Source organism: Pleurodeles waltl, chromosome 2_2, assembly GCF_031143425.1.
Source record: "Pleurodeles waltl isolate 20211129_DDA chromosome 2_2, aPleWal1.hap1.20221129, whole genome shotgun sequence".
In the NCBI taxonomy this organism is placed as follows: Eukaryota; Metazoa; Chordata; class Amphibia; order Caudata; family Salamandridae; genus Pleurodeles; species Pleurodeles waltl.
The window spans coordinates 851,436,321-851,459,686 of NC_090439.1; the positions used below are offsets into that span (position 1 = coordinate 851,436,321).

At 53.2% G+C, this 23,366-nt stretch overlaps 1 long non-coding RNA gene across 1 annotated transcript in view; it reads right to left on the bottom strand.

The window, feature by feature from the left end:
- Positions 1-23,366, bottom strand: part of LOC138282677 (uncharacterized) — a 113,107-nt gene that overhangs the window by 69,105 nt on the left and 20,636 nt on the right. The window contains exon 3 of the long non-coding RNA XR_011200984.1: positions 16,732-16,802. This is a non-coding gene — a long non-coding RNA (uncharacterized lncRNA). The remainder of the gene's footprint in view (positions 1-16,731; positions 16,803-23,366) is intronic.

Sequence of the window (23,366 nt, forward strand, 5' to 3'; positions counted from 1 at the left end):
CTTTCTAATTATATTGGTGGTCATTACGACTTTGGTGGTCTTTTTCCAAGACAGCCGAAGCCGCTGCTGCCCACAGACCGCCAGTGCTGGAGTTCCGAAGACCATCATATTTCGACTTAGGAAGGATTTCAGCCTGTTTACGGGCGTAACTCTGACCTTGTCAGCCTGGCCGACAGAGGAAGAGAGGCGGTTCCGGCACCAGCCCCGCCGAGCCAACAATACTCTGCCTGCCATATTATGATACATAATACAGAGTGGCGGAGTACTGTTGGCGGTGCAGTGCTGGTGGTGGAAAATGCCAGGACCTGTCCCCTCCCGGACGACCACCTCACCAGAAATGGTAAGTTGATCGTCCGAAAGAGGGGGGTTGTTGGGTGCACGGGGTGTGTGCGTGTATGTGTGCGAATGGAGGTGTCTAGGTGCATGACTGGATGGGGTGTCTGGGTATGTGCATGAATGCAGAGAGGGGGAGTGTGTGAATGGATGCGGTGGGGGTGGGGATGTGCATGATTGCGGGGGTGCACATGTGTGAGTGCGAGTGGGGGTGAATGCATGTGCGGGGAAGTGGAGGGAGGGTGTTCGCATGTGCGTTGAAGTGGGGGGAGGGTGCGTGCATGTCTGTGGAAGTGATAGTGAAAGTGAGGGGGTTGTCGGCGACAAGAATGGAGATTCCTGTCAGCTGGTGTGTTACTGCCAGGGTTTTTGTGGCAGTGTGACCACCGGCGTTCTCACGGCTGTCGCCAGTACCGTACTGGAAGTACTGGCGATGATGTGGCTGTGCTTGGGTCGGTTCTCCGCCGCAGTCGTAATATGGCGGTCTTCACCGCCGGCCTGGCGGCAGACCGACCACCACCACCGGCATGGCGGTCAGGTGACCACCAAAAGCATAATGACCACCATTGTCTTTTGAAGATGCCGCAAAAACCAAATCTACTTTTTTGTCAAAAGACTACTTCATGTAGACATGTGGATGACATTAACATATCATCAAAGACTTTGATGGTACACAAAAACAGCCTTCTGTCTTTCCCTTTTCTTGCATTTTTCTAACAAAGGGCACCACAAAGTCTCCAGATTGACCAGTGTTCTCTGCATTGCACCCCTGCCCACCTGCTTATGTGTCAAACTATCTCTTTAACTTACTGCTCTGCTGCAAGAATTCCTGTTTCCAGATTTTACAAACACTATCCTGCAATCCACTAAAAGTCAGATTTCTATGAGGCCACCGTTGGGTGGTTAGTGGCACTTTACACAAATACTAAATAAATAAAATACAAATAAATGTGTTCAATTCCCTTTCTGGTGTTATTTATTTTTTAACAACGTTATTGCCATGCTTTAATGCAGAAACAGCTACATTGAATAACCAGCAATTATTTTTTTTGCGCTGCTCAGGATCCCCATGCAAACTGTAAAATCCTCCTTCACTGCAAACCACTTCCTTTTTTGTATGTTTCTTCCTTTGATGGCTCTGACATAATTACAATAAATCATTAAAATCTTGGCAGGCTTAAAAGGTGGAAAGTAGGGGAATTGTGCCAGATCCTGGTTCCAGCAGCTATTTCTGGGACAGATCTGTGATTCAGTCGACCCAGGGAAATATGCTAAATTTACCTTAATGTAATTTTCTGACACCAAGACATAATTCAGCAGTGCCTGCATGTGGTCTGTATTCCATTTGAAGCAGCAACCTGCAGGCAGCAAGGTGGGGGGCTTTCTTATTTTCACTTCCAACCTCGCACAAAGGCCTACTTTAAAGGACCATCAGCCCTTTTTTTTTCAAGTATCATCCTGGATGGGAGTCATCTGCAGACCAATACCTAGATGCCAATGCAATGGAAGGAAACAATGATGCACAATTTATCATTTAATATACTATGAGTTGGAGGCAGGTTTTTTAATTTGTTCAGCCCCCCATGTAAGTGATGTGCATTCAATATAGGAATGTAAGATTTGTCTGTGTGTATGAGTAATTACACTAATAATGATTAAAATGGCACTATCTAATTTATTTTTATTTAGTTATTTTATAGCACTACTCATCCAAGAGTAGGGTGTTAGAGGACTTTACATAACTTACAGAGACACAATAAGTCATTCAAGTGTGTAAATCAATGTACAAGAAATGTTGCTTTTGATAATGATAGTTATAATGTGTAGGAATCACATATCATAGGTACTTGCAGACATTATGGCCCTCATTACAACCCTGGTGGTAAATCCTGCTTACCGCCGTGCAGAAGACCGCCAACACACCGCTGCGTCGGCGGAATTCCGCTACAGCTATTTCGACCCACAGCTCGGAATCTGCCATAATCCAGACACCCACACAAGTCTGCCACACCAAAGGTCAGTGATAAACTGGCGATAAGAAAACCTCCACCATCACGCCAACAGAAATAGGCCCACACTATCACGACACACAAATCCACGCGGCAGTCTTTCAACCGCGGTATTCCATTGGCGGTACACACTGCTGCGCTCAAAATACACACACATTTACAAAACACAACCACATTAGACAATTTGAAATACACACACCTGATACACATACACACACGACTCCCACACACCCAATCCAATATAAAACACACACCCACATCACCCACAAACCCTTACGACCAGAATTGCGATAGAAGGCCAGAGAGAGACACAACCAGAAACAACACTAGCATCCACAGGCATACATCATCACTCACACAACATCCACGCGCCTCAGACAACACACACAAACACATCCCCTCACACATCACAACCGACACCACCTCACACATCACCCACACCACATCATGGCACCTCAACGACACCCCAGGTTCTCTGAGGAGGAGCTCAGGGTCATGGTGGAGGAAATTGTCTAGGTAGAGCCACAGCTATTCGTATCACAGGTGAAGCACACCTCCATTGCTAGGAAGATGGAGCTATGGCGCAGAATTGTCGACAGGGTCAACGCAGTGGGACAGCACCCCAGAACACGGGATGACATCAGGAAGAGATGGAACGACCTACGGGGGGAAGGTGCGTTCCGTGGTCTCAGGACACCAGATTGCTGTACAGAGGACTGACGGTGGACCCCCACCTCCTCCCCCACAACTAACAACATGGGAGGAGCAAGTCTTGGCAAGACTGCATCCTGAGGGCCTCGCAGGAGTGGCAGGAGTAATGGACTCTGGTCACGCAACTCTTAACTATAATATCCCCCACCCTACCTGCATGCCATCACATACCCCCACCCTCACCCCCATCACTCCAACACCTCACATATGTCCCACTATCACAACCCACACATCCCAACACCAAGCCCTGCATGCAACACCAAAGCATGGACACCCATCACCAAAGCATGTCCACAACAGATACCCACACAGACCCCAAACCAAATATCACTCAAGGACCTAGACAAGAATGCAAGCACTGGAGTACAGGGTCACTCACCCATTGCACACAATGGCACACACAGATGCAATAATCATGCCATTACACCCCTGCAGGACCCCTACCCAACATCACCGGACAGGAGGTTCCAGACATGTCCAGTCCCCCCACAGAAGTGGCCCACAGTGATGACAGCATTTCTGCACAACTGGATCAAGATGACCAGCCCGGCCCATCAGGGACCTCGGGACAGTTGGTTCCCCTGACACTGGCACAAGCCACCACAGAGCCTCCCCCCTCAGGAAACACCAGCACAGCACCCACCCAGCAGGCCCATCCCTCTGTCCCCAGGACACGTCAAGCAGCAGTGTGTCCACCACTACAGGGAACCCAGGCAAACCCACCACCCCAAGAAAATCATGGACCTGGGGGCAGTGGCAGTGGGCACACGGTTCACGGGACAGAGGAACAAGAAAACAGGGGAACTGGGAGGACTGCTGTATGACAGGGGAGGACAGGCCCAGCGAACCCACTCTCCACGAGGCCCTCTCCAAAATCATGGGAGCGTACCATCATTCCCAGGAGATGATGGCAATGGTACTGGCCAACTTTCAGGAGACCCAGCGGCTGCAGGAAGAACACTATCTGGGGATCAGGGAGGAACTCAAGTCCATCAACACCACCCTGGTCACCATTGTAGGGGTGCTGCAGGACCTTGTCAACACCAGGAGGGACACTGTGGCACAACAAGGGGCCCCTGACACTAGCCTGGACAATGAACAGCCCTCCACCTCCGCCGACGATAGTGGACAGGAGGCACCGCCAGAGGACCACGACACCAGCACCCCACCCCCTGCAGATAAAGATCCACCCCGCAAACGGTCTCTGAGATCCAGGAACAAGACAGAGAACATTAACAAGACCCCCGCTAGGAAATGAGACCCCCCCTGAATGTCATCCTTCTGTCCCACTTTGTCACCCTGTCCATCCTTCAACTGCACTTGCTCCACTTCCTATGCCCCTTTGGACAATGCACCTGTGAAACAAATAGACTGGACTCTGCCATGGACATTCCTCCAAGATCACCCCTGACCATTTTACAACTCCCTCCACTTATTTGCACAAAAATAAACACACTTCAATCACAAAAAATTCTGGAGTCAGTCTGTGCTTTCACAAATGTGTAATTGCAATAACTATGGAATATAGCAATGTCAATTTAAATGTCAACATACCGATGTAACACAGCTCTAGTCCATGAGGAAATATAGCAGAGGTCACAAAGTGGGACCCACATCTGTTAAATGGAAAGGCAAAGTGACAAGTCAGGGTCCATACACTGGGTGAAAATGGCAGACTAATGATAGGTCAAACAATAGTATGAGATGTGGGAGACAGTGTCTTACCTGTGTCTCACTGGAAGTATTGCTGGATAACGTTGTTTCTGTTGTCGATATCCTCTTCTTCTGCCTCCTCTTCTTCACTGTCCACAGGCTCCACAGCTGCCACAAGACCTCCAGCTGGACCATCCTCCTCCAGAAAAGGCACCTGTCGTCGTAAAGCCAGGTTGTGCAGCATACAGCATGCCACGATGATCTGGCACACCTTCTTTGGTGAATAGTAGAGAGAACCACCTGTCATATGGAGGCACCGGAACCTGGCCTTCAGGAGGCCGAAGGTTCTTTCTATAATCCTCCTAGTTCACCCATGTGCCTCATTGTAGCATTCCTCTGCCCTTCTCCTGGGATTTCTCACTGGGGTCAGTAGCCATGACAGGTTTGGGTAACCAGAGTCACCTGAAAATATTGAGGGACAACTGTTAGACACACACTAACCCGTAGGGACAACCCCAGACCCAGACAACTATTCACAGGGTATAGGGTCCTTGTCCTCACCTATTAGCCATACACAGTGCCTCTGGAGTTGCCCAATCACATAAGGGATGCTGCTATTCCTCAGAATGTAAGCGTCATGCGCTGAGCCAGGAAACTTGGCATTCACATGGGAGATGTACTGGTCGGCCAAACACACCATCTGCACATTCATCGAATGGTAGCTCTTCCGGTTTCTGTACACCTGTTCACTCCTGCGGGGGGTACCAAGGCCACATGTGTCCCATCAATGGCACCTATGATGTTGGGGATATGTCCCAGGGCATAGAAGTCACCTTTCACTGTAGGCAAATCCTCCACCTGAGGGAAAACGATGTAGCTGTGCATGTGTTTCAGCAGGGCAGACAAAACACTCTTGACAACACGTTAGAGAACATTGGCTGGGACATCTCTGATGCAATGGCCGTTGTTGTTTGAAAAGACCCACTTGCCAGGAAATGGAGTACTGACAGGACCTGCACTAGAGGGGGGATCCCCGTGGGATGGTGGATAGCTGATATCAGGTCTGGTTCCAACTGGGCACACAGTTAATGTATTGTAGCACCATCAAGTCTGTAGGTGACTATTAAGTGTCTCTCTTTCATTATTGACAGGTCCACCAGCGTTGTGTACACCGGAGGATGCCGCCATCGCATCACCTGCCCCAGCGTACGTGCTCTATGGATGAGAACAGCGAGCAGAGAGTAAGCCAACAATGAGGTATTACAAAATGTCATTTGCACACATTTATTAATCTGCAATGTGCCTGTTACTGTGTCTATGCAAGGCCTAGATAGGTGTGACACAGTTATTATTAATGCCATGTGGCACCCTGAAATGGCAGCTGTCTGACCTGTAAGGTGGGACAAGGGGATATGAGGTAACTGCGCTGGCGTTCAACACCATCGCAGTAGGCGGTCGAAGACCGCTGCTCAATCCTGCATTGGTTAACATTGGACCCTATAGGTGCCGGGAGCCAATGACGATGTACTCTGGTGGTGACGGTATGCACCGCTGCGGATGTGACATCCATTTTCTGTCTGTTCACTTACTTGAGACCTGACCTTCGACAGGAGAGGACCTACACTGCAAGGGTCTGGAAGCGACGATGGCTCATGTGTCTGGAAAGGGGCCCTGCCTTCACTTAGGAGGAGTTGGAGAAGTTAGTGGATTGGGTCCTCCCCCAGTACACGCTACTCTATGGTCCTCCAGACAAAGAGGTGAGTACACTGTGAGCATGCTGCATGGGCAATGCCTGTTTTGAGTGGTGTGGATGGAAGATACATGGGGGGGAGGACTGGGGACTGAGGCCTGCATGAGCGGACGGTGAGTGTATGTGCGTCAGGGCAATGGTGGGAACGTGGGCCAATGAGTAAGATGGTCGGACGGGTAAAGATTATTCTTTTCCCCTGTACTATTCCTCTAGGTCAGCACCCACCAGAAGGCGGCTATTTGGCGTGCCATCGCCAAGGACGTCCGGACCCTGGGGGTCAACCACAGACGGAGCACCCACTGCCAGAAAAGATGGGAGGACATTCGCCGCTGGAGCAAGAAGACGGCGGAGGCCCAGCTTGGGATGGCCTCCCAACGTGGGAGGGTGCCCGCCGCATCACCCCCCTGATGTCCCGGATCCTGGTGGTGGCGTATCCGGAGTTGTATGGGCACTTGAGGGCATCACAGCAGCCAAAAGGGGGTGAGTACAGTCACAATCATCTGACTCTGCGCGCATTACGAGGTGTCTGGGTAGGGGAGGCGGGCAGTGGGTTCCCCTAGGCCAGGGCGAGCTTGGTAGGCAAGGTCCCTTGTGAGGCAGGCTCAGTGGCACCCCAACCCCACTAGTGGTTAGTGCCATCTACACCTAGTCAGGATCCTGTGACTTCCATGTGTGCATCAAGTGGGCATAGGCCTTGTACCCCATGGCCCTGTGAATAATCTAGGAACTATAAGTGCATGGTGTAGTGCAGAGGGCTGCTGTGTCTGTAGTGTCCGCCAACGGTAGTGGTGTTGCATGCACTGAACATGTCTTTCTTCTGTCTTTCCCCCCCTTTTTGTGGTCTCTCTGTTCTTGTGTGCAATAGCATCATCAGGCCGAGGAGCAGTGGCACAGGAGCAGGAGGGAGCTGCATCCCATTTGGCCCTGGAGGCCTAAACAACTGAGTCTGAAGCCACCAGTGGGACAGAGGGCGAGGGGAGCTCCACGGCAGGGACAGGAGGTGACAGCAGTGACAGCGACTCCTCCTCTGATGGGAGCTCCCTTGCGATGGCGGGCCCCTCTGTGCCCCCCGCATCAACAGTATAGCCGCCACCCCCCCCTACCAGCACCACCCTCCCAGCATCCCCTCAGCGTGTGTCCCGTGCCGGCTCACCCAGGAGGGTGGGCATCTCTTTCGCCCCAGGCACCTCAGGCCCTGCCCTAGTCAGCCCTGCTGCCCTCAGTGAGGAGGCTATTGACCTCCTGAGATCCCTCACTGTTGGGCAGTCTCCCATTCTGAATGCCATCCAGGGTGTTGAGAGGCATTTGCAACAAACAAATGCATACCTGGAGGGCATTCATTCTGGCCAGGCAGCCCAACAGAGAGCATTTCAGGCTCTGGCCTCAGCACTGATGGCAGCCATTGTCCCTGTGTCCAGCCTCCCCCCCCCCCAACTTCCTCCACCCAGAACCAATCCCCTGTACCTCAGCCTATCCCAAGCACACCATCAGACCAGCATGCATACACCTCAACACGCAAGAGTGTCCCAGGCAAACATAAGCAACACACATCCCACAGGCAGTCACACAAGCACCATACCCATGCACACATACCAGCATCCACTGCCTCCACTGTGTCCCCCTCCTCCATGTCTCCCTCCTCCCTCCCAGTCTCATCTCCACTCACACCTGCATGCACTACATCTTCAGTCACTACCTCCATCACCAGCACGGCCATCACCACACACCGCTCACGTGCACTCACCACCACCACTACCATTCACACATCCCCTGTGTCCTCTCCCAGTGTATCTGTGAACCCTCCTCCCAAAGTACACAAACGCAGGCACACACCCACCCAACAGCCATCCACCTCACAACAGCCTTCAGCCCAGGCACCTTCACCCAAATTCAGCAGATGTACACCTCCTACAACCACTACCTCTTCCTCCACTCCCAAACCCCCTCCATCTTCCCGTCCCACTGTGTCTAAAAAACTTTTCCTGGCTAATATTGATCTCTTCCCTACCCCTCCCCGCCCCTCAGTCCGTCCCCTAGGGCCAGGCTTTCCAGGTCCCAACCCAACAACTCAGCCACCACATCCCCCGGCACAGTGGTACCAGCAACTTTGGGCTATTAGAGTGCGCCAACCATCAGGGCTGCCAGTGTGACATGGAGCGAGGACAAGGACATTCTGCCACCTGCAAAACTAAAAAAGTTGCCCACATCCCGGAGGGAGAAGCAGAAAACACCTGCCACCAAGGGTTCAGGGAAAAAAAAGGCGATAGTGGCAAGACAGCTGAGCCACCATCCAGGGTGGGGAAGGGCCAGAAACTAAATGGCAGGTCAGGAGAGGGCATGGTGGCACCGACTGAGGGACCAGTGTCACACCTTCTGTCCATGTCGACGCCAACCTGTACAGCGGAGAAGACCGCCACCTGCACCGCCACAGAGCCCGCAACCAGCACCCCCGCCACAGAGCCCGCAGCCAGCACCGCTGCCACAGAGCCCGCAGCCAGCACTGCCACCACAGAGCCCGCAGCCAGCACCGCCGCCACAGAGCCCGCCGCCAGCACCACTGTCATTGAGCCTGCCACCAGCACCGCTGCCACAGAGCCCGCAGCTAGCACCGCTGCCACAGAGCCCGCTGCTGCCACAGAGCCCGCAGCCAGCACCGCCGCGACTGACACCGCCACAAGCACCTCCAGCGGCCCGTGACATCCTGAGCCAGTGGCACCACCGCAGACATGGCTGCCATCCCCAGTGGTCATTCGTCTGATGAGGCACTCTGGGCACCAAGCCCCCTCCAGAACCAGTGGAGAGATACATCCACTACCTCTGTCGTTGGCAGGATGAAGCACTCTGGGCACCAAGCCCCCTCCAGAACCAGTGGAGATACGCATCCACTACCTCTGTCCTTGGCAGGATGAAGCACTCTGGGCACAAAGCCCCCTCCAGAACCAGTGGAGAAACACATCCACTACCTCTGTCCTTGGCAGGATGAAGCACTCTGGGAACAAAGCCCCCTCCAAAACCAGTGGAGAAACACATCCACTACCTCTGTCCTTGGCAGGAAGAAGCACTCTGGGCACAAAGCCCCCTCCAGAACCAGTGAAGAAACTCATCCACTACCTCTGTCTTGGCAGGATAAAGCACTCTGGGCACAAAAATCCACTCCAGAACCAGTGGAGAAAGGCATCCACTTGTGATACTGTGGCTTTGCACTCCCCAGGATAAAGCAGTGGGCAACCCACCCACTGAAAAGACTTGAGAGACTGTGGCTTTGCACTCCCCAGGATAAAGCAGTGGGTAGCCCACCCAATTGAGACACTTGAGAGACTGTGGCTTTGCACACCCCAGTATAAAGCAGTGGGCAACCCACCCACTGAAAAGACTTGAGAGACTGTGGCTTTGCACCCCACAGGATAAAGCAGTGGGCAATCCACCCACTTGAGACACTTGAGAGACTGTGGCTTTGCACTCCCCAGGATAAAGCAGTGGGCAACCCACCCACTGCAAAAGACTTGAGAGACTGTGGCTTTGCACTCCCCAGGATACATCAATGGGCATGGAGCCCCCTCGTGGAGCAGTGGCGTTGTGCATTCATCAGGCTGAGGTGCCCCCCTACCGCTCCCTCTGAGGTGCCTGTTTATTTTCAATCTGATGCCACTCCAGTGTTCTCTCCGTTTGGAGTCAGGTATCTGGTGTGAGCCTCACTCATGCATTTTTGGCCCAGTGGTCCACGGACAATGATTGTTGCACTATCCTGACTTGTGTAGTTGGTGTACATAATTGTATATACTGTATTTAGAGTTTTGAATACTGGATTTTTATTGATTACAATCGTTCAAGTCAATGCCCTTTGTCCTTGCGTTATTCAAGAGGGGGGTGTGGGGTGTATGTGTAATGTTGCAGCATGTATTTGTGTGTATGGTGTTGTGGGTGACGGTGGGGGTGTTGCGTGTTGCATGTGTGTGTCACTCTCTTTTCCCTCCCCCCTGTGTTGTAGGTGCAGTACTCACCGTTGTCGTCACTGCCGTCTCTGGAGCTCCTGATAGAGGAGCAGGAAGACCATCGGCGGCAGGATGTGAAGTTCTGGCTCCATGGCGTCCTGGTTCCTCATGGGGTGTGGAGAGGTGAGTGATTTCCCCTTCTGTGTACTGTACTCAGCCGTCTTTTTGTTTGCGTTGGTTTCACCCCGGAAAAGGTGGTGATTGGCATCTTGTGATAGGGCGGGTGGTACATTGTCTTCCGCCTGTCTGTTGGCGGTTGCCGCCGTGCTGTTTGTTTGTACCGCCATGGCGGTCGGAGTGTTAAAGTGGCTGTCTATGTTGGCGGTTTCCGCTGTGGTCGTAATCCCATTTTTTTTTTCGCCGCCCTGTTGGCTGTATTACCGCCGCTTTATCACCGACCGCCAGGGTTGTAATGAGGGCCTATATATTGAAAGTGAGCGGTCTGGGGGGGGCGTGGCTTCAACGGCGAACATGGCGGATGCTCTCTAATTGAGCTCTGCCGAGATTCCCCCGTTAATCCTACTTAATCTGTCCACATCAGCACTCCCTTGAACCAACTTTGTGTCGGTCGTAACCTGCGAGACAGGGAGGCACGGAAAAGCTGACCAGTTTGCCCTGCCCATATCAGCTGCTGCAGAAAAAAAGCCCCTGACGTTGTGTAGCAGAAGACGGGTCCGAAGGGGATCACACACGAGGGCCACCTGATATGGAGCGAGGAGAGAGGGCGCATGAATCTGCTGAGGCCGCCCTCCTGGTGATGAACCTGCCCCGAAGGGATGGTGAGCTGGCGGTGAACTGGTGTATGGCGTGCTGAGGAGCTGGGAGACAAACTGGCCTCCAGGGCCCTGCGGGGTGGAGCCAACGATTAGCGGGGGCCCGCAGCAACTGATGGCCTGCAGGTGGGTAAGGGCACCCCTGTGATCTGAGGAGGAGAAAAGCCGGACCTGTGAGGTAGGGGCTCTCCACCTCAACCCCCACTGACTGCTTGCTGGGGCATGTGGGGAAGAGGCAGACTGGAGATCCCCGTGCTGCTGTGTCCCTGAACGACGGAGGCCTGCGGCTGGAGGGCTGTTGCTGGAGGTGGGCCTTGCTTGGGCTGTGGCCGTCCGGTCATCAGGCCTGAGCAGGGCCCAGGCTCCCCCTCTCGCCTCGTTTTGCCCCCCTTTGTTGCAGGAGGCCCTTCTCAGGTGCTCTCCTGGGTGGCTGCTGATGGTGGGGGGAGCAGCGAGCGGACGGCAACCCCGGTACCAAGCGATGGGGGTACTGGAGGGACATGCCCTGCCCTGGTGATTCGAACCCCCCTCAGCCCTGCCTCGAACACTCAATCAATCAATCAATCAGATATTTGTAGAGCGTGCTACTCACCCGCTAGGGTCTCAAGGCGCTGAAGGGGAGGACGGGGAGGAGCTACTGCTCGAATAGCCAGGTCTTGAGGCATTTCCTGAAGGTCAGCAGGTCCTGGGTCTGTCGCAGGTGGACGGGGAGGGAGTTCCAGGTCTTGGCGGCGAGGTAAGAGAACGATCAGAGTTGGCGGTTGGGAGCGTAGAAGGTGAGACGCTCATTGAGGTAAGCAGGGCCAGTGTTGTGGAGCGTTTTGTGAGCGTGGGTGAGGAGCTTGAAGGTGATCCTCTTGTTGATGGGGAGCCAGTGTAGATCCCTCAGGTGGGCTGAGATGTGGTTACGGCGTGGGAACTCTAGCACCGGAGAACCCCGCAGAACAGCACTACAACATGCGTCCCCCCGCAACAAGTCCCCTTAAAGGCGGCGACACCTGGGAGTGGCACAGAACAGAAGCTCTTCCTCCTGCGGCCTATAATTCAACCCAACTAAGGCCAAGAACAGAGAGATTAAACACCCTAAACAGGGCAAAATAGACAAACATGCAACCATCTCCAACGCCTCGTCAGAACCCTTGGGCTCCAGCATGCTGCATAACACGGCATTACTACAGGCTATAGAGGCCTCCAGAGAGGCACTTGAAGGTGGAATCGGGGAGGTGCAATCAGAGGTGTCCCTGCTTTGCTACGACTTCCGCAGGGTCTCAGAGACGGTCAAACACAGCCGAAACAAGGATAACATAGGTGGAGGACTCTACTGTTGGCCTACGCCAAGAGGTCTCAAAACTCCAGATGCTGACCAAAGATCTACATTGGAGGGTGAAAGATGCAGAAAATCGTGCCAGGAGGAACAATCTCCATTTTGTGGGATTCCCAGAGGGTGCCGAGGTATCAGATGCGAGGACCTTCCTGGCGAAGTGGCTGCAGACCACTCTCTCGGAGATACAATTCTCCACATGCTTCATAATCAAACGGGCACACAGAGCATTGCTGGGTAGGCCCATGTCTGGCGCTGCCCTGTGACCCCTGATAGCACGCATTCTCAACTTTACGGACAAGGACCTAATCCTTAAAGAGATACGCCGCAAAGGGGAGGTACATCATGAAAACGTCAAAATCAGACTATTCACGTGAAGTTCAGGCCCAGCGCCCAACCTTTGACTCAGTCAAGACCAAATTGAGAGCCCTTCACATGGATTACATGCTATTGTTTCAAGCCAAATTGAAGGTCATCTTTGAGGGTAAAACGCATTTCTTTTTAACACTGGAAGAGGCATGGGGTGGCTAGATGAACACCTCCCCCACCCATGAGGCACCTATATGGGACCTCTTCGCAGGCTGGCTCCAAGCCACGAGGGGAGACTGGTCTGCGAACCCCCGCTCCACTCTCTGAAAGCGGGGGCAGAGGGGTGGGTATGGGTACCAGATGGACATCCCACCATATTGCACCACTGACGACAAATCCCCCTCTGGCCCACTGTTCTGAAATGTCGACCGAGCCTAAAATAGAGAAGAAATAGTCCAGATCGGGTGGACGACAATCATTCTACAGACTCTGACATATCCCACCCTCTACTCCAGGAGCTCTTATGGCTGGAAAGTACTGCGCCAGATGAAACCCTCACCCCCAGCACTAAAGATATAAGAACCCCTGATGAACCCTGAGACTAACAGCTGATGTGGACCACAGACACCGGACGGAGGGGGAATCAGGGAATAAGTACTTAGTTCAGTCTACACCTTAGTCTTTCCCCCTCTCCACACTCGCTGCCACGCCATCTGCCTCTTTTTCTCTCCCTTCTTTTCCTCTTTCATCCTTCCCCCCTTCTCTTCCCTTCCCCTCCGTCTGCTTTGAGGTGGACAGTTTGTTAATCATTATTGTTGAAGTTTAAACTTGTTTGTAGGGGGGGTGGGCTATAGACCTCTCGTACACTTTCCCTACCATGACACAGTCACCTACAATGCACTGTTGCACAGGAAGTTCCATGGGGTGGTGGGGTGATGGGATTGGAATACCAGTTGGGGCTAGTTTTGTTCTTGAATACCAGTTTGCTAGTTCATGTTTATGCAAGGTTAAAGCCGAATCACAAGGTTGACATGTGGGGATACATCAACAGTTGTACATCACTGGCCCCGTCATGGACTCAAGGGCTACAGCAGAAGAACCCCCCTGGAACGTGAATGGTCTAGGTAATAAGATCAAGCAAGGGCTAGTGATCTAATACCTTAAGCGCGCTCACCCTGATATTGTTTTCCTCAGGAAATGCATATGATAGGATCTCACTACAGATTCTTGGGCCACGGCATATACATTACCTTAGCACATGCAGGATTCTCCCAGGCACAAGGGGGGTGGCTATATTGATTAGAAAACACATTCCATTTCAACTCTCCTGCATATGGACGGATGCGGGAGGCCGATATGCCTGGGTTCAAGGGTGCAAGAGCCACACTGATATGACGCTAATTTTCATATATGCCCCTCCTTAATTGCAAGCCCCTACACTGACAGGAGTAGCAGATACACTGTTAGAATCCACTGCCAAAGTTCATATAATAGGTGGGGACTTTAACAACATGATGAATCCCACTCTAGATAGATTGGGAACACATGAAGGGTAGCCACACGCAATGGACCTGGTGCAGTTTGCCACAGGCCGGGGGCTGATGGATCTCTGGAGAGAAGCACACCCAGGTGTTGGTAAATACTCCTACTACTCCGGAGCCCACCAAGCCTATTCAAGGTTAGACTACATCTTTTTGCCAAGAGGGGCGATGTGAACTGTGAGAGAGGCCGAATTTCTGGCCAGGGGTTTATCCAACCACTCCCTTCTTTTGCTCAAATTAGGGCACACTCAGGTCTGGAAAACCTCTGTATGGAGACTCCCCACTTGAGAACTGCAAGATCAAAGTGTAGGCAAAGGCCTTGGATCTGACATACAGCCCTACTTTCAAGCAAGAAAACCAAGATACGGTAGAGTCCAAGGTGATCCTATGGGAGGCCTTCAAAACAGTGCTCCGAGACAGGGCGCAAAACAGGGTAGCTTATAAGAAGAAGGCAGAGACAACAGAAATTGAAAAACTGGGAACGATCATCTTAGAACTAGAGGGCACCCCTGGTACAGAGCGAGATCAGCTGCTTCTCCACTGCATTGTGGTATTCCAAACTGAATATAGAGACCTGGCCCAATAGAAGGCCAAGAAACAGATGCTAGCAACCCTACACCACTTGTATGAGGTGGGGGACAAAGCTGGGAAACTACTGGCCTGGCTGAATAAGCGGAAGAGGAAGGCATTATGGATGGCATCTCTACAGGGACCAGAGGGAGATACTTTCACTGACGATACCCTCATTGCGAGATAATTTGCATGATACTATAAAGAACTCCACAGGGCCCAAAAGCTCTGCAATACCGCGGCCATTGCACACTACTTGGATGACATTCCCACACCCATCTTAGATGAGGCAGCTCAGGAACTCATAGAGGAGGAGCTGACCCTCAACAAAATAACTGCAGCAATAGCTAAACAACACCCCAGGAAAACCCGAGGGCCCAACTGGCTCCCAGCCAATTTTTTAAGCGCTATGCTAACCTACTGGGCCCTCACCTTTTTGGCTTTTACACACAAACTTTGGCAAATGGGGAACTTCTCCCAGACCTCCGAAAAGCAACCATAGTGGTTATCTCTAAAGATTGCAAACCCAAAGACAAATGCAGCTCATACCGCCCAATATCATTGATTAATGTGCAGACCAAGATATTGGCGCTTGCCCTAACTGCCAGACTCATACAGGTGATCTCCCCACTGATTCACTGGGACCAGATAGTCTTCATACCCTGCAGGTTGACACACCTTAATCTCAGACTATGTCACTTGTTATCGACCCACCCCCCCATCATTTCCTTTCCTTGGACACTGAAAAGGCATTTGAAATGGTCCATTGGCCCTTTCTTGAACAGGTACTCGTCAAACTGGGTTTGGCCCATGTCTTTTGAAGTGGATAGCTCTACTTTACAAAAACCCCATGACTGCAGTCAGAGTGAACGGAACAACTTCGACCATGTTCCCGATAGGCAGAGGCATGAGACATGGCTGTCCCCCCTCCTCTTTGCCCTAGCAATAGAACCCCGGGCATGTGCCATTAGACACCACCAGGAGATAACCAGCTTCTGCATTTCAGAAGTGGACGAAGCAGATGAAAGAATCTTGCTAAATGCAGATGACATTTTGCTTTTTATCACCAGCTCTGAGAGCACAGTCCCAACTCTCCTCCGGATGCTGGGGGAATACGGCACTGTAGACGGGTCTCCTCGACCACGCCTACAGCTGCCGCGGCCTGGCACCTCGCGCACGCCGCACCGGAAGGACTCACGCGTTCCCATGGCAACATGGGGACGCCGCCTGACGCGCGCGAGGCCGATTTCCGGAGCCCTGCGTTGAAAGGGATGACGGACTCGGGAAGAGGGGGAGAGGAATCCTCCTTCAAGACGCCGAAGAAGGAAGACGCAAGAGAGACGCCGTGAACAGAGAGGGAAGACCGGCAAGCCCTGGAGAGACGCGAAGGAGGGGGAAGTCGAACCCCCGAGACAAGCACTTGCCGCCGCGACACCGGAGGGTCGTGGCTTACTAAGGTACGGTCCTTGTTACAAGGACAGGGTAAAAACTGTATGAGATCTAAAATGCGAGGGGGAGGAGGAGAAGGAAAGGAGGGGTGGGAGGAAAAAGGGCATGTCTGAAAGCAGACCCAGAGGGGAAAATACATACAGAAAGAAAACTCTATGGGCCAGCACTAGCAAGGAAATATTTATCACTAGTTTTTTCCCTGCCCTGCACAACCTCACTACTGGGCTATCTTTAACCACACCTACCCCTTTCTTCCACAAATCCCACCCCCCCCCTGCATGACTGCACATAAACAACCCCAGAAATACCAAAAGACTTACCTTTGTTTCCTGCTGTATTTTGTGTTTCCGGTCCCCTTCTGAGGTCCCAGGAACTGCCACCATCAGAAGACCTTGGGAACGCAGGAGAGAGACAAGAGAAGAAGAAGAGGAAATTAACCGAGCGGACCATCATCATTCACTGCTAGATATTCACTATTTAATAAACCCTTACTTTTACACCCTACGTACGTCTCCGACCCTCAGTACTGCCGACCCCCAACCACAGTGGTGTCAGAAGTGGGATCATGGATTAGCCCAGGCGGTACAACGAGGTGCACAGGATGGGGGAGAAACCTACGCTGGAGGATATGATCAAACAGTTGGCAGAAGGCCAACAACACCTCCAATTGGTATGGGAGGCACAGCAAAGGGAAGCAAAAGTGGACTGGGAGGCTCTTTAGAACGGCTTAAAAAGTCAAGCCACCATTATGGCGAACAATCAGCTGGTGCATGAGACTGCAATCCAGAAATTAACAGACACCATCGCTGCAAGTAAGGTACACCCTAATGTCCCGAGCTCAGTCCTACAAAAATTTCAAGAAGGAGAGGACCCTGATTCCTTCTTCACAAATTTTGAACGGGTGGCCTCCTCAGCCCAATGGCCGGAAGAACGCTGAGGACAATATGTTGCCCCACTCTTGACAAGTATCCTTCAACCTGCATACCAGGCAGCGAATCCAAGGGGCACCACACCCTACAAAGACATTAAGAGTAGTATTTTGGAAAGAGTGGGTCACAATACTGAATACTATAGGATGAAATTCCGAAAAGTGAAATGGGGACAGAGTGAGGACCCCCGCACATTCTATTTTAGAGTAAAAGACTTGGGTCTAAAATGGCTGGGTCCATTAGGAACCGACCGAGAGGATGTCATTAAAGCAGTTATCCTTGAACAATATCTAGATTCCCTCCCAGGCAGTACTAGGAACTGGATAAGACAACACCCCAAGATAGGCACGGAATTGGCCATAGACCTCGCCTGTGCGTATCACAGATCCACGGACGTTAAGGCCTTAGGACCCCGAAATAGTGTCAAACCTCCCGTGGGTGTTTTTAAATATCCACCTCGACGAACACTGGAAGAACCAGGAACATCCAGACCCGGAGAAACAAACCCCATACAACAGCCACAATGTTTTAGCTGTGGGGAATGGGGACACATTGCAAGAGTGTGTCCCAGAAAAGGTGACAGGGTGGAACCTATGGAAATAGGAGTCACCCGGGGCCGGGTACTCTGCACTGGAAGAGGGCATCATCAGTTCAAACAGGTCATCAGAATAAATTGAACTGCAGTAGAAGCCCTAATTGATTTGAGCTGTAGCCAGTCCGTAGTCCGTAGCAACCTTGTAAACCACCCTGAACCGACCACGAGTCAGTGGGTTACTATCTGTTGCATTCATGGGGACAAGGAGAATTATCCACTAGCTTTGATTAGGATAGAATGGGGAGGATTTCATGATTTCCTCCCGGTAGGAATTATGAACAGATTAGTTGAAGACTGTGTCATTGGTACAGATTACGTCCACTTCAATGCTCTTTTGGAAAAAGTCAAAAATCAGGGACCATCTTCTGATTGGTGGGCGGAAGCACCCTTTTCCAACCGTCCCATTGAGAGTTCCCCAGTGCGCACTAAACTGTCGAGGAGGGAGAGAAGACAGGAGAAGCACAAGTACCAGACTTCAAGGACCGAATCATTGCCTGAGAAAATAATAGCCAACAACGACAAAATGACCCTCTTCTTTAGAGCTAGCCAACATGAGGACCCTACTCTATCTCATGCGTGGAAAAACGCCAAAATGGAGCCCGTAGAAGAGGTGGGTCCTTATTTTCTAGTACATAAGAACCTGTTGTATAGAATCACTTCATCCGCCCAAGGAGAAAAGAGACAACTAGAGGTACCAGAACCCTATAGACAACAAGTCCTCTTTTGGGCCCATAATCAACCGGGCGTGGACATTACGGTCGAGAAAAGACTGAGGAATACTTGTTAAGAAGATTCTTTTGGCCAGGGGTATATGCTCACATTAGAAAATATTGTACACAGTGCACAAGATGCCAATTAATAGAACCCGGAGCCCTGAGGAAGGCCCCTTTACAGCCCTTGCCCATCATCGAGATCCCCTTCAGTCGCGTGCGTATGGATCTGGTAAGGCCCTTATTACCCTCCTCCAAGGGTCACACCTACATACTTGTTTTGGTAGATTATGCTACTAGATACCCTGAGGCAATCCCTTTATCCAGCATGACCCCTAAGGTAGTGGCACAAGCCATGATAAACTTATTTTCCAGAGTCAGGTTTCCACAGGAGATCCTGACAGACCAAGGTACTCCCTTCATGTCCTTCCTCATGAAACAAATTTGCAAAATACTAGGGATCACCCAGATAAAAACCTCTGTATACCATCCTCAAACTGATGGGCTAGTAGAACGCTATAATCGCACTATTAAAAATCTGCTGAGGAAAACAGTGGAAGACTGGGATTAGAAACTCCCTCTGGTTCTCTATGCCATCCGGACTCATGAACAGTCCTCCACCGGTCACAGTCCTTTCGAGTTAGTTTTCGGGAGGCAGCCCCGTAATTTGCTTGATATGGCAGCAGAAAGGTGGGAAGAAGAGAATGAGGAGGAAAAACCGTTGTTAGACTATGTCAACACCTTAAAAAATCACCTACACACGGTCTGGGAGGATGTCCGGAAACACCTTGAAAAAGCACAGACTAAACAAAGCTTATTACGATCAGGGGACTAAGTTACGGTTCTTTGACCCTCGGGTAGGTCGCTCCCCTGCTCACGCAGCGCCTTCAGTCCCTGACTGCCTTCCTCTCCTGTGAGTGTGCTCCCCCCTTCTTGCCCGTGTACCCCGAGTGCTTGAGCTTGTGCTGGTGCTGACTGAAATCCCTTTTCTCTCCTTGTATCCCATGCGTGTGCCCCCGAGTGACTGAAATTCCCCTTTTCTCTCCTTGTATCCCGTGCGTGTGCCCCCGAGTGCCGTGCGCCGTCCTCCCCTCTCAGCCCCTCCTTTTTAGTAGATTTTAGTAGGCTCTTGTTCCCTTTTCGCCGTCTTGCCGCTTTTCCCGCCGCTCCTACCGCGCTTTTCCCGCCGTTTTTTGCCGCTCTTTTTTGCCGCTCTTTTTTGCCGCTCTTTTTTGCCGCTTCCAGCTCCCCTGCCCGCCCACCTCCCGCCTCCCAGCTGACCCCGCCTCCCCACCTACCCCTTAAATGGCAGCCGCTGCGAGGCAGAGGTAGCGACCACTGACCCTCGGGTAGGTCGCTCCCCTGCTCACGCAGCGCCTCCAGTCCCTGACTGCCTTCCTCTCCTGTGAGTGTGCTCCCCCCTTCTTGCCCGTGTACCCCGAGTGCTTGAGCTTGTGCTGGTGCTGACTGAAATCCCTTTTCTCTCCTTGTATCCCATGCGTGTGCCCCCGAGTGACTGAAATTCCCCTTTTCTCTCCTTGTATCCCGTGCGTGTGCCCCCGAGTGCCGTGCGCCGTCCTCCCCTCTCAGCCCCTCCTTTTTAGTAGATTTTAGTAGGCTCTTGTTCCCTTTTCGCCGTCTTGCCGCTTTTCCCGCCGCTCCTACCGCGCTTTTCCCGCCGTTTTTTGCCGCTCTTTTTTGCCGCTCTTTTTTGCCGCTTCCAGCTCCCCTGCCCGCCCACCTCCCGCCTCCCAGCTGACCCCGCCTCCCCACCTACCCCTTAAATGGCGGCCGCTGCGAGGCAGAGGTAGCGACCACTGACCCTCGGGTAGGTCGCTCCCCTGCTCACGCAGCGCCTCCAGTCCCGGACTGCCTTCCTCTCCTGTGAGTGTGCTCCCCCCTTCTTGCCCGTGTACCCCGAGTGCTTGAGCTTGTGCTGGTGCTGACTGAAATCCCTTTTCTCTCCTTGTATCCCATGCGTGTGCCCCCGAGTGACTGAAATTCCCCTTTTCTCTCCTTGTATCCCGTGCGTGTGCCCCCGAGTGCCGTGCGCCGTCCTCCCCTCTCAGCCCCTCCTTTTTAGTAGATTTTAGTAGGCTCTTGTTCCCTTTTCGCCGTCTTGCCGCTTTTCCCGCCGCTCCTACCGCGCTTTTCCCGCCGTTTTTTGCCGCTCTTTTTTGCCGCTCTTTTTTGCCGCTTCCAGCTCCCCTGCCCGCCCACCTCCCGCCTCCCAGCTGACCCCGCCTCCCCACCTACCCCTTAAATGGCGGCCGCTGCGAGGCAGAGGTAGCGACCACTGACCCTCGGGTAGGTCGCTCCCCTGCTCACGCAGCGCCTCCAGTCCCTGACTGCCTTCCTCTCCTGTGAGTGTGCTCCCCCCTTCTTGCCCGTGTACCCCGAGTGCTTGAGCTTGTGCTGGTGCTGACTGAAATCCCTTTTCTCTCCTTGTATCCCATGCGTGTGCCCCCGAGTGACTGAAATTCCCCTTTTCTCTCCTTGTATCCCGTGCGTGTGCCCCCGAGTGCCGTGCGCCGTCCTCCCCTTTCAGCCCCTCCTTTTTAGTAGATTTTAGTAGGCTCTTGCTCCCTTTTCGCCGTCTTGCCGCTTTTCCCGCCGCTCCTACCGTGCTTTTCCCGCCGTTTTTTGCCGCTCTTTTTTGCCGCTTCCAGCTCCCCTGCCCGCCCACCTCCCGCCTCCCAGCTGACCCCGCCTCCCCACCTACCCCTTAAATGGCGGCCGCTGCGAGGCAGAGGTAGCGACCACTGACCCTCGGGTAGGTCGCTCCCCTGCTCACGCAGCGCCTCCAGTCCCTGACTGCCTTCCTCTCCTGTGAGTGTGCTCCCCCCTTCTTGCCCGTGTACCCCGAGTGCTTGAGCTTGTGCTGGTGCTGACTGAAATCCCTTTTCTCTCCTTGTATCCCATGCGTGTGCCCCCGAGTGACTGAAATTCCCCTTTTCTCTCCTTGTATCCCGTGCGTGTGCCCCCGAGTGCCGTGCGCCGTCCTCCCCTCTCAGCCCCTCCTTTTTAGTAGATTTTAGTAGGCTCTTGCTCCCTTTTCGCCGTCTTGCCGCTTTTCCCGCCGCTCCTACCGCGCTTTTCCCGCCGTTTTTTGCCGCTCTTTTTTGCCGCTCTTTTTTGCCGCTTCCAGCTCCCCTGCCCGCCCACCTCCCGCCTCCCAGCTGACCCCGCCTCCCCACCTACCCCTTAAATGGCGGCCGCTGCGAGGCAGAGGTAGCGACCACTGACCCTCGGGTAGGTCGCTCCCCTGCTCACGCAGCGCCTCCAGTCCCTGACTGCCTTCCTCTCCTGTGAGTGTGCTCCCCCCTTCTTGCCCGTGTACCCCGAGTGCTTGAGCTTGTGCTAGTGCTGACTGAAATCCCTTTTCTCTCCTTGTATCCCATGCGTGTGCCCCCGAGTGACTGAAATTCCCCTTTTCTCTCCTTGTATCCCGTGCGTGTGCCCCCGAGTGCCGTGCGCCGTCCTCCCCTCTCAGCCCCTCCTTTTTAGTAGATTTTAGTAGGCTCTTGCTCCCTTTTCGCCGTCTTGCCGCTTTTCCCGCCGCTCCTACCGCGCTTTTCCCGCCGTTTTTTGCCGCTCTTTTTTGCCGCTCTTTTTTGCCGCTTCCAGCTCCCCTGCCCGCCCACCTCCCGCCTCCCAGCTGACCCCGCCTCCCCACCTACCCCTTAAATGGCGGCCGCGCGCAGCGGGCGCGCCGCTGGCGTGCCGAAGGCGCGCCTAAGGCAAGCCCGTCTGCGCCCGTCTGCGCCTGGACCGCGCCTAGTGCCCGAACCCCTGGCCCCCGCACCCCCCGCTTGACCTATGACTCCGCCACCCTCGCCAACCTCAACCCCGGCCGCGCGCCGGGCTGCTACCGCGCCACCCCCAAACGTACCCACGGACCCTTCACCTGCAGCAACTGCCGCTTCACCTGCCTACGGACCCACACCGCCACCACCAAGAACGACGCCCCCGGAAGCAACCTCGAATGCATCCTGGTCAACACCCGCTCCGTCCACAGGCACGCCATCGAACTGTGGAACCTCATCAACTCAACGAACCCAGACATCGCCTTCCTCACTGAGACCTGGATGAACCCCTCCTCGGCACCCGACATCGCCATAGCCATCCCCGACGGCTACAAAATCATCCGGAGAGACCGCTTCAACCGCACCGGAGGAGGCATCGCCATCGCACACAAAAGCTCCATCAGCATCACGACCCACACCGACAACTCACTTCCCGACGCCGAACACCTCCACTTCGCGATCCACATCGACCCCAAGACAACCCTAAGAGGCACCCTCATGTACAGACCACCAGGACCCCGCACCAAGTTCAGCGAAGACATCGCAGACTTCGTCAACCCCCACGCACTCTCATCCACCGACTACATCCTCCTAGGAGACCTCAACTTTCACCTGGAGAACCACACCGACAACAACACCACCGCCGTTCTAGACAACCTCGCCAACCTGGGACTGAAACAACTGGTCAACACCCCCACCCACTACGCCGGACACACGCTCGACCCCATCTTCTCCTCAAGCAAACACATCACCTTCAGCCACACCACCGAACTCACATGGTCGGACCACAGCTGCGTCCACTTCAGCTTCAAGAAAACCACCGTGCATCACCACACCCGGCAACCACCAAAAAGATACTGGAACCGAATCACCACAGAACAACTCGCAGCAATGCTCTCCCTGAACCAACCCACC